Source organism: Hyla sarda, chromosome 6 (genome assembly GCF_029499605.1).
Source record: "Hyla sarda isolate aHylSar1 chromosome 6, aHylSar1.hap1, whole genome shotgun sequence".
Classification (NCBI taxonomy): domain Eukaryota; kingdom Metazoa; phylum Chordata; class Amphibia; order Anura; family Hylidae; genus Hyla; species Hyla sarda.
Window position 1 is genome coordinate 76,684,939 of NC_079194.1, and position 12,627 is coordinate 76,697,565.

The window sequence follows — 12,627 nt, forward strand, 5'->3', positions numbered from 1 at the left end:
GCACTGTACGGAATGTCCTCACGGAGATTTTCTGTGCGGACATTTCGCTGTGTGGCCTAAGACCTCATTTACACGGCAGAATTTCTGCACTGAATTCTGCATAATAATTCTGCATGAATTTATAGCCAATACACTTCAATGGGATTCTGCTGTCCCATTCACATAGCAGAATTTCTGCTGCAGAATTTATGCTGCAGGAATCCCAATGAAATGTATTGGCTATAAATTCATGCAGAATTTGGCGCTGAAATTCTGCCTTGTGAATCTGGCCTAAAGGGGTTTTCCAGGACTATATGACTGATACCCTATCCATTGGATAAGCCATCAGTCATTAATAAGGGATGTGCCAACACACGGCAACAATACTGCCACTGATAAGCTGTTAGTACCGGAGTACCCCTTTAAGGATGGTTAAAGCAGTATTCCAGGAAAAAACTTTTTTTTTAATATATATATCAACTGGTTCCAGAAAGTTAAACAGATTTGTAAATTACTTCTATTAAAAAATCTTAATCCTTTCAGTACTTATGAGCTTCTGAAGTTAAGGTTGTTCTTTTCTGTCTAAGTAATCTCTGATGACACGTGTCTCGGGAAACGCCCAGTTTAGAAGCAAATTCCTATAGCAAACCTCTTCTAAACTGGGTGGTTCCCGAGACACGTGTCATCAGAGATTACTTAGACAGAAAAGAACAACCTAAACTTCAGAAGCTCATAAGTACTGAAAGGATTAAGATTTTTTAATAGAAGTAATTTACAAATCTGTTTAACTTTCTGGAGCCAGTTGATATATATAAAAAAGTTTTTTTTCCTGGAATACCCCTTTAACAGAAGTGTAATGTTCTACTGTAGCTACCAGAAGTGTTAAAGGAGTACTTCATTGCAGTAAACTTATCCCATAGCCAAGGCATAGGGGATACGTTTTATATCGGGGGCAGAGGTGTAGCTTGTAGCTTCTGGGCCCCGATGCAAAATCTGTAACAGGGCCCCATATGCCAATTAAAATACTGGTCTCTTATGGGGCAGATGTGCTTTGGGGCCTCCTTAGCCACCAGGGCCCCGGTGCGACTGCTACCTCTACTACCTCTATAGCAGTGGTCTTAAGCCTGCGGACCTCCAGCCGTTGGCTGTCCGGGCATGCTGGGAGTTGTAGTTTTGCAACATCTGGAGGTCCGCAGGTTGAAGACCACTGCTCTATAGCTATGCCCCTGATCGCGGGGGTCCGACTGCACAGCATCATGTTGAATTTTTTTTGTTGTTGCAGATTTAGTTGTGAACTATTTAAACTAAAAACAAACAAAAACACAGGACAGATCTACTATGGAGAATGCAGCAGAATTCTGGTACAATTTTGCGCTAAAGGGGTCTAACAAAGGGGTATGGCTTGGGCAAGAGGGGTTATAACTTTGGTAATAAGACATGACTTTAAGATGTGACTTAAAGGGGTACTCCGGTGAAAACCTTTTTTCTTTTAAATCAACTGGTGGCAGAAAGTTAAACATATTTGTAAGTTACTTCTATTAAAAAAATCTTAATCCTTCCAGTACTTATTAGCTGCTGAATGCTACAGAGGAAATTCCTTTCTTTTTGGAACACTGATGACATCACGAGCACAGTGCTCTCTGCTGACATCTCTGTCCATTTTAGCAACCATGTATAGCAGATGTATGCTAAGGGCAGCATGGTGGCTCAGTGGTTAGCACTGCTGCCTTGCAGTGCTGGGGAATTGGGTTCAAATCCCACTAAGGACAACAATAAATATAGAGTTATTGTTATTATTATAAGGTCAGCAGAGAGAACTGTGCTCGTGATGTCATCAGAGAGCATTCCAAAAAGAAAAGTATTTCCTCTGTAGTATTCAGCAGCTAATAAGTACAGGAAGGATTAAGATTTTTTAATAGAAGTAATTTTGAAATATGTTTAACTTTCTGCCACCAGTTGATTTAAAAGAAAAAAGGTTTTCACCGGAGTACACCTTTAAGCTCCAAAATTGTGCCAGAATTCTGATGTAAGACTCTGACATAGTTTAAGCCAACTTTGACTACGTTCCCACACAGTACTTTTGGCTGGTTTCTAAAAACATTTTTGTTCTATGGTTTGACAGTCAAGCCTTGAAATAGTGATGCATCAGTGTGGATTGAAATCACCACATACACACCTTTCATGTTTAATGGATATTAAAATTGATGTAAATGGCAAGGTTCTCCGTTAAAGTGTACCTATCACTTTAAAAAAAAACTTTGATTGGTTAAGGTCTGAGTGTTTAGACCCCGACTGATCACTAGAATGAGTGGAGAGAGGGGCATGCTGCTAAGCGCTTCTCTCCCTGCTCTTTGTGATTGTGACCAAGACAGTCCATAGACCAATGTTTTCCAAACAGGGTGCCTCCAGCTGTTGCAAAACTACAACTCTCATCATGCCCGGACAGCCTTTGCTGTCCTGGCTTGCTGGGAGTTGTAGTTTTGCAACAGCTGGAGGCACCCTGGAAACACTGGCATAGACTTTCAATAGGAGTCTGTCTCGGTCACGTGGCACAGAACTGGGAGAGAACAAACTTAATCACGCACTTCTCCCCGCTTATTCTAGCGATTGTTTGGGGTCTGAACACCCAGACTCCAACCGATCAAAACTCAAAAGTTTTTTTTAAAGTGACGGTGCGCATTTGATTAAACTTTAGCTGATTACTCCCAACAACATTCCCAAGGTACAACAGATAATCTGAGCAAAGTGGTGACATGTAGAAATGTATAGACATCTGACAGATGGTTAGATTAGACTGTATATGCAGATTAGATTCGATAGAACTTGATATTTTAATTAAAAAAAGGTTAATAATAAAGAATGCTTTTTTATTCCAGTTTCTTTTACCCCCTGCAGGTATTTACAATAAAAAAATAATTTACTTATTGGTTTTCTTATCATGAGACATGTCTTAGAATGTTTGATCAGCTTGAAGCTTGGCACTTATCCTATTACCATCCTATGCGGGTCTATTTATATATAGGCTTCCAGCGGTGAGAGGAAATACAATACAAATGAGAGTAACATACGATGGTAATTGGTTCCAAATCAACCACCGTTACGTGAATTTATCGTATGTTGAGGGATCCGTGCATTAATAAAAGACAAAGTTATACTCACGTGTCCCCGCCGCTCCGGACCGTCACCGCTGCCCTGGATCGTCGCTCTCCATCGCGTCACCGCGCACGCCACCCCTATTCCCATATTGGATGACGGGACGGCGTGTGCGGTGACGTGATGACGACGAAGGAGAGTGACGGCCATGCAGCTGAGCATGAAGAGGACGGTCCAGAGCAGCGGGGACAGATGAGTGACACTCACAGGGGCACACGAGGCACATTAAACGGCTATCGGGCGGCAGCTGAAGCGGTCTGCGCTGCCGGATAGCCGTTTATGCGATGGCCCTGACAAAAGCATCGCATGCTGATGCTGCCTACAACATACGAGGGCCTCTGAGAGGCCATCGTATGTTGAAATGATCGTATGTCGGGGCCATTGTAAGTTGGGGGATCACTGTATGCAAAATTTTCAGCTTGAGTTATTATGTCCCTTGTATACAATAAATTATCTTGTTTTCTTTTCCTTTGGACCATTCAACGAGTTATAATTTTATAAAGTATAATTTGTTTAATGATAGATTACATTTTAACCCATACAACTTATGTGAGCCGATAAATGATCATTCCCTGCTAGAATTCATACTATTTTATATGTTAAAGGGGTTCTCCACCATAAAGTGATTTTAGTACTTATCTGCCAGACAGTAATGGACATGCTTAGGAAGGATCTGCACTTGTCTTTGGGCTAAATGGTTGTGTTGTGAGTCCACCACCTGCTGATTTCTTTTTATGAAGTGGCTATTTCCTGTTGGAATTCCCTCCCTCCAACTACAAGTCCCAGGATCCCTTGTTTGTAAGTTTGAGGTCACTTTTCTTCTGCCCACACATCAGCCACCCCACCCATTAATGCACAGGTGAGCAGCCTACCATGCTTTGCTGTGAACAAAAAAAACTGTGTTTTCAAACCAGGGTGCCTTCAGCTGTTGCAAAATGACAATTCACTTGAGAATGATCACCTTTCCCCCCCCAGTGGTCGCTCCATCCATTGAAGCAGACAGGCTCCCTTTGAACACCTGACTCATGATGTAATGTCTAGGGCCGCACTGCAACCTGAGAAAACCTGAGACAACACTCATTTTGTATGCTGATAAAAATAAACATCGGGGCAAAGATCACATAAGAATTGCGAGACCAGCCATCAAACACAGGGACAGACACTATATTATGAACTACACTAACTTTAGCATAGTCAAATCAAAAAAATCAAAAAAATCCAGGAATACCCCTTTAAGCTATCAATCCCATAAGCATAATATAATGGTAGACCTACTGTGATATGATCACTTGCCAATTGCCACTTTAACAAAGCTTACTGTAAGAAGAAAAAAATAAATAATCTGCCGAGTAGTGTGTACATCATTTGCACTGAAATCAGCAAAACGACTACAGATTTCTCCACTGATGTGTTTTAAAGTATCAAAATGAACAGTTGAGAACATAGGTCTAATTCTCTAAGGCTATGTCCACATTGTGTAATTTCCAAGCGGAATTTCCTCGGAATGTTCCACTCGGAAACTCCGCTGCAGCAGAGTCCTATTGATTTCAATGGGATTCTGCTGCACTGTGCACACGGTGGAATTTCCGCGGCATAAACCCTGAGTTCGGTGACTACAGAAGCTTTGAACCATTTTAAAGTTCTGCAGATTCCTCTCTGAAATGCTTTGCCGAAGATGGCGCACTTCTGAGCAGTCCTAGTACCGCTGAATAATGTAAATGTGCAGAATGTCCGCACGTATTTTTGGACATTCCGCATATTTTCAGCCATGTGAACATAGCTTAATTCTACCCCCTTCCTTCTGCAGAGAACTCACAATGTAGCAACATAAATGGACTTAGCAATACAGGGCCAGACTCTGCTTCTCTTCTTTACTCCTAAAAGAGGAACACAGAACATCACATTATGTAGTGATACCCACATTGAGCGACCATTGTCCCAGACACCTTACTCTCTCTTGGTGTTGACTCCATACAGATAGATGTAAGAGGACTGTCAGTTTCTATGTTAAAGGGGTATTCCAGCAATTTTTTTATTTGACTATTCTACAGGGGCTGTAAAGTTAGTGTAGTTCATAATATAGTGTCTGTACCTGTGTGTGACGGTTTTCTCACAATTTTCTGTGATTTTTCACCCCACCATTTATTTTTAACAGCATAAAAAATGACTGTTGTCTCGGATTTTTCCCAGGTTGCAATGCAGCCGAGACCTGACTCACTAGTCAGCTGATGACAGGGACCCTGTCTGCTTCAATGGGATCAATCTGCAACTAATGCAACAGCTGTAGGCACCCTGATTGAAAACCACAGGTCTTTTGTTTCAATGGGTTGGGTGGCTGATGTGTGGGAGGGAGGAAAAGGGCATTGTGGGATTTGTAGTCAAAAAAACATAAGTCAAACAGGAAATACAAGTTCACAAAAAGCTAGCCACAGTGTTATGGTAATCTCATGACTTAGCCATTTAGCCCCAAGACAAGCGCAGATCCTTCCTAAGCATGTCCATTACTGTCTGCCAGGTACGTACTAAAATCACCTTATGGTGGAGAACCCCTTTAAGTTTATCTTGATTGGTGTAAGGTCATGGAGCTGGGAAAGTTCCTCTCAGACCTTGGCAGATCTGTCCAATGGGATCTCCTCTGCGGTGCGCCCTCTGGCGGGGGCCTTGTTAAATAGTGGAACCGAGACCAATTTAAATTGGTTGCAGTTGAAGACTGCTGCTGTGGTAGTTCCTAAGGGAAGGCACTTTCTCATATCTCTAAATGATGTTAATAGCTGCCACTTCATAATAATAATATAGTACATATGAAATAGAAAAATATATAAAAAACATATAGAAGAAAGGAACAGATTAGAAAATAACATGTTTCACTTGGAGTATTGTGCGCAGTACTGGAGACCATATCTCCAAAGGATATAGCCAGCACAACTACCAAATACAAGGGTGCTCAGTGCTGTGGCAAATACAAAGTATACAAAAAAGAAGTTTGCAGCAGCACTCTTGGTCAAAAATAGAGGCTCTTAGCGCACTTTTTGATCAAAACATGTTCCCCATCCACCATGATGAGGTGGCCTCACTTTGTATGGGACCCTAACACGCTCACGCTGCTCACCTCTGCTGAGCATATGTTTATAAAACCTCCTAAGAACAGGGAGGGGTGCACAGCTAAAAAGGGTGACACTCCATCTAACTTGCATGCTACTGTGACAGATACAAAGTATACCAAAAGAAAGTTGCAGCAGCACTCTTGATCAAAAAGTGTGCTAAGAGCCTCCATTTTTGACCAAGAGTGCTGCTGCAACTTTCTTTTTGTATACTCCAGAAGGATAGAGATTTTTTTGGAGAGAGTTCATAGAAGATGCTAAACTAGTACAAGAATTGCAGAATAAAACTTACCAGGAAAAGTTAAAGGACCTTAATATAAGGGATTAGATGTCTGATTGTGGGGGTCCCGCTGCTGGGGATCCCCTGCGATCTCGGCTGCAGCCCCCCATGACTGGCGATGCAGGGCGGAGGCTCGTGACATCACGGTCACGCCCCGCTCGCCATGCCCCCTCCCATAGACTTGCATTGAGGGGGGTGGCTGTGACATCACGAGTGAGGCACGGCTGTGACTTCATGAGCCTCCGGTGCTGCACCCGACACTAGGGATAGGGATAAGATGCCTAGGGGTGGAGTACCCCTTTAACATGTATAGAATAAAGACGAGACAGAGGGGATATGATAGAAACTTTTAAATATACAATGGGAATCAACACGGTAAAGGAGGAGAGCATATTTAAAAGAAGGAAAACTACCACAAGAGGATATAGTTTTAAATTAGAGGGGCAAAGGTTTCTGCAGTAATATCAGGAAGTATTACATTACTGAGAGAGTAGTAGATGCATGGAATAGCCTTCCTGCAGAAGTGGTCCCTGCAAATACAGTGAAGGAGTTTACACATGCATGGGATAAGCATAAGGCTATCCTTCATATATGATAGGGCCAGGGACTATTCATAGTATTATTGGGCACACAAGATGGGCCAAATGGTTCTTATCTGCCGACACATTCTATGTTTCAGCGTCTGGTTCTAATGGGTAAAAGAAATATGTAGGTGATTCATTGATTGTTTAATATTGTATAACAGATCTTTATATTATTAAACACCAGCCATGAACACAGTTGGCCAAAGACCAAGGTGCACCATGTCCGTAAACCCTTTTTACACTGGCAGTGATGGCGCGCCATGTTAAGTAGTAGTAGTTTCTCAAAGCTGCCATTGTGCTGTATGTTCTAGCCCATATGTGACGTAGATCATGCGAAACAGTTTTGCATTCGCATTTACATTCCGCTCAGCTCCTCTCTAATTCCCGGGCGGTGTCATGTCAATGAGCTGTAATTTGTATATATGTGATCGGAAGTGTTGTGCACTTTGTGCATCTAATTTCCTATATGGAAGTAATGAAATAATTCCCTGTTTATCTGCTTTGTGAATACTCCAAGGACTGTTAGGAAGACTTTTCATTAATATGCAGGTACTGAGCAGAATGTTAAAAGACTTTAATACTGTAGTGCAAATTATGAAAGTGTGTATGTAGTTATTTATTCCGTCTACTCCCCAGCACACTGACCCCCTGTGTTTTATCTGTGGGGGTAATGGTGTGAGAAAAATAGAAGCCATGAGTGTTTTTTTTAGCTGGTTTTGGATGATCACACTTGTAGCGGCGAGTTATAACTTTTCAGTTTGGTAGGGGGGATATTGTGGTCCTAACTGGAGCAAGAATGTCTGTCATCTTTACTGCTGAGTAGAAAGTCACAATAGAAAGTTCAGTAAAGCTGATCATACACATTAGGTAAGTATAAGCTGAACCCACCTACAGTGTCTTGCATAAGAATTCACTCCCTTGGACTTTTCTACATTTTGTCATAATATAATCACTGATTCAACTGTATTTCATTGTGATTTTATGTAATGGGCCAAGACAAAATAGTCCAATATTTGGAAGTGGGAGATGGGAGATATTATATGGTTTTAACTAGAGATGAGCAAATTTTTTAAAAATTCGATTCGGCCGATTCACCAAATAAAAAAATAAAAAAAATCGATTTGATCCGAATAAATTGTCCGTGAATTTTTTTAAATTAGTAATGTATTTTAATGATGTGTTTAAGAAAGTGTGTGTTTCACTTTTTTTTCTCAATTTATTTTAAAAATTTTTTTAGGTAGTAATACTACTCCCAGCATGGAATAGACTGTTCTATGATGGGAGTAGTAGCACCTGTGCTAATAGACAGACTGCCCCGGGTGTCATGTATAGATGCGGGCGGCTTTCTCACATCTAGATAGGACGATCGCATCAGGTGTCAGGAGTGACACCCGGGCGATCTGACTATTAGCACAGGTACTACTACTCCCATCATGGAACAGTCTGTGATCTGCCTGCTGTGATCTGTCCTTAAAGGGGTACTCCCCTCCAAAGGATAGGGGATAAGATGTCTGATCGCGGGGGTCCCGCCGCTGGGGACCCCCGCAATATAGCATGCGGCACCCACCTGTTTCTGCTCCGGAAGCGCTGGAGGGTCTGGGTCCCGACCATGGGAACGGGAGTTTGTGATGTCACGACTCCGCCCCCATGTGACGTCACGCCCAGTCCCCTCAATGCAAGTCTATGGAAGGGGGGTGTATAAAAAATTATAAAGCCACCAAAAAAAAAAATAAAAAAAAAATGTTAATGTTAATTTTTAAACAGGGATCAATTTATGTGGGTGGGTGGGCAGGGACCTAAAAGTGTAGCCAACAATAATAAAAATGTAGAAAGGGGCCATTTAAATGTAAAAATAATATATTTTTTATAATTCATTTTTTTTAAATTTTTTTTATTAGTAATGTACAGTGACCCCCCAACCTACGATTGCCCCGACATATGATCAAATCGACATACGATGGCCTCTCAGAGGCCATCGCATATCGATGTCAGTATCGACATACAATGCTTTTTTATGTCGGGGCCATCGCATTAAGTGCTATCCCGCAGCGCCAAATGCTTAAGCTGCTGCTGGATAGCAGCTTAATGTTCCCCGTGTGGTGCGGTAAGTATTACTTACCCCTCCACGATGCTCCGGGGTGCCCTCCGGGTCCAGCGCTGGTCTTCCGGTGTCTTCTCGGCCCTCTCTGATGACGTCAATACGCTGCTGCGCACGTCATCCAATAGGAATGGCGTACGCAGCGGCGTAATGACGTCGCTACGCAGGCCCAGTAAGGCCTTGCGGAAGAAAGCAGAGGACCGGAGAAGACAGCAGAGGACCAGAGAAGACAGCGGAGGACCGGAGAAGACAAGGAGAGCCCAGCGGAGGCCCGGGATCACCATCGGGAGCGGCGGGGACAGGTGAGTACAGCTTCCTATACTTTACATTGCACGAATCCCTCAACATACGATGGATTCGACAAACGATGGCTCGTTTGGAACAAATTACCATCGTATGTTGAGGGACCACTGTATTTTAATATTGTGTTTAATGAAGTGTGTGTATATGTGTGTTTCACTTTTTTTTTCTCTATTTAAATTTTTTTTTTTTTTTTTACATTTTTAGGTAGTTCTACTACTCCCAGCATGTAGCAGACTGGTGTCACTACTGAAACCCGATGCGATTGTCCTTTCTATTGCAGAGATGGAGCGGCTTTCTCCTGCGCTCCCATCTCTGCACTGTACTCCGTCAGGCCAGTGATGTGAATAGAATTCACATCACTTATTCATATTTCCTGCAGAGAGCTGTGATTGGCCAGATGGTTCGAGCCACTCACAGCTCTATACGGCATATACTCATACTACAGTGGGACCAGAGAAGTGCGGCCAGCCGCCCGCATCTATACATTATACAGGACGATTGCATCGAGAGTTAGAAGTAACACCCACTGCGATCTTTCTATTAATGCAGGTATCACTTTGACAATATCACTTTGACAATCCAAGCAGGAATGAACGGGCATGGTGCCCACTCGTAGCGATTGGGGGGGAGGTTATCTCAGCATCTGGACCTTTACCTAAAAAGTCACTGTGACACATCAGTAGCTTTTGAAGTTATAGGTATTTTTTCAAACACAGACTTGTCCTTTTTATACATAAAGGCCCTCATTTACTAAGAGTGTTGTGTAGGTTTATTTGTGGGTTTTAATTCCCTACAATTTATTTCACACGGTATTTACTAAGGATTCCCTACATTTTTCACTTTCCCTACACTTTGCTTTTTTTTACACATGGTCTGATCTGTCGGGTTTCCTCAGCTCAAATCCACCAAATTTTATGTGGAAACCTTAGTAAATATGTTGTTTTTTTGTGAAAATGTCGGGAACACGCCCCTTTTCGGAGACCATGCCCCCTTTTCTCAGCGACCACGCCCCTTTTTGGGTATTCTTAGCAAAATGGAGAGTTAGTCTGGGTTTTTTCAATTCTGGCGCACATTCTGGGGCAAAATCTGGGCAGACAGAATTTCTGGCGCAATGCGACAGAATCTGGCGCACAACCCAACAAAACATGTCAGGTTTGCAATAGTAAATGAGGGCCATAATTGCGGTTGTTGTACATGAACTTTTGCAATCCACATTCAGATCAGAACAAACAAGTCACAAAAATGTCCGCACCAAATTGGACTTGTATGAATATACTTTAAAAGTCAAGAAAACATCCAGTGAACCAAAAATAAACTAAGAAAATATAAGTTACATTTCCCATATTTGGTTGTCTTAGTCTTAGTTGGGTTATCTTTGGGTTTGTACACTGAATGATAACTGATCACCAATCCCCGGTGGCTTCTAAGCATAATGTTACTTTAAATTTCAAAAAGTAAATTTTCACCATAGAAAGTAAAAGCTCAGCATAAAACTTTTATAGCTGACATTAGGGGAGCAGCTCTGGTCCCTAGGTAACTAAAAACAATGGCTGTACTTTTTGAGTCCCAGATGATTTAACACAAACAGCCGGGCCTCTCAGTCTTCCTTAGACTTCTTACTGTGTTGGCAGCCAGGGATTTAGGGATTTCTACCAAGCAGATTGATCGCATTGATTAATTGTCTCCACTATTCTCTTCTGTCCTAGAATATTGAACAATCCAACTTGCTGCCTGTTTAAACAGAATTAATGTCAAAGTTAAAGTGCACCATACAGGACATGTGTACTATACTATGAAAGCCCCCCACCAGGCAAACTGATAATGTGCACGAGTCTCTAACGTATTAAAGGGGTACTCTGCCGGAAAACATCTTATCCCCTATCCAAAGAATAGAGGATAAGATTTCTAATCGCGGGGTCCCGCTCCGGTGCACAGAGCCAACTCCGCTCCGTGCTGGATGACTGGTGACTGCAGCCACCACGCCCCCCTCCATTCATGTCTATGGGAGGAGGCATTATGACTGATACAAGTAATAGTGTTGATATACTTACATTTAGCTCAAATAGGCTATTTGTCAATGATCCCATATAAAAACATACCCCAGTAGCAGTTTGCCCTACATGAGGTTGTTATCTAGTTACAGCCTGCGCCCATTGGTGCATCCTCTGGTACTCAGGTGGACCAATCTGACTCTGTGTTTTTCTTTTTATTGGAATATAACAATAAACCAACTAGGTGGTCACTAATACCCTATATTCCCAAACACTAACCATAAGTTAAAAGGTAAAAACTTTATTTAAAAACCACACAGATTTTAAAATACGGTAGTGAGCACTGCTTGGAACTATGTGCCAACTGGTATATGGAAATGACCACGGCCATAAGCCATTATAAGTGTTCAAAGTGGGGCAAAAGAGTATTTAGTCAGCCACCAATCGTGCAAGTTCTCCCACTTAAAAAGATGAGAGAGGCCTGTAATTTTCATCATAGATATACCTCAACTATGAGAGACATAAAGAGAAATAAATTCCATAAAATCACATTGTCTGATTTTTAAAGAATATATTTGCAAATTATGGTGGAAAATAAGTATTTGGTCACCCACAAAAAGCAAGATTTTTGACTCTCACAGACCTGTAACTTCTTCTTTAAGAGTCTCCTCTGTCCTCTGTACTCGTTACCTGTATTAATGGTACCTGTTTGAACTTGTTATCAGTATAAAAGACACCTGTCCACAACCTCAAACAGTCATACTTCAAACTCCACTATAGCCAAGACCAAAGAGCTGTCAAAGGACACCAGAAACAAAATTGTAGACCTGCACCAGGCTGGTAAGACTGAATCTGCAATAGGCAAGCAGCTTGGTGTGAAGAAATCAACTGTGGGAGCAATTATAAGAAAATGGAAAATATAATCTCCCTCGATCTTGAGCTCCATGCAAGATCTCACCCCATGGTGTCAAAATGATAACAAGATTGGTGAGAAAAAATCCCAGAACCACACGGGGGGATCTAGTGAATGACCTGCAGAGAGGTGGGACAAAAGTAACAAAGGCTACCATCAGTAACACACTACGTCACCAGGGACTCAAATCATGCAGTGCCAGATTAACCCCTTCCTGCTATATGA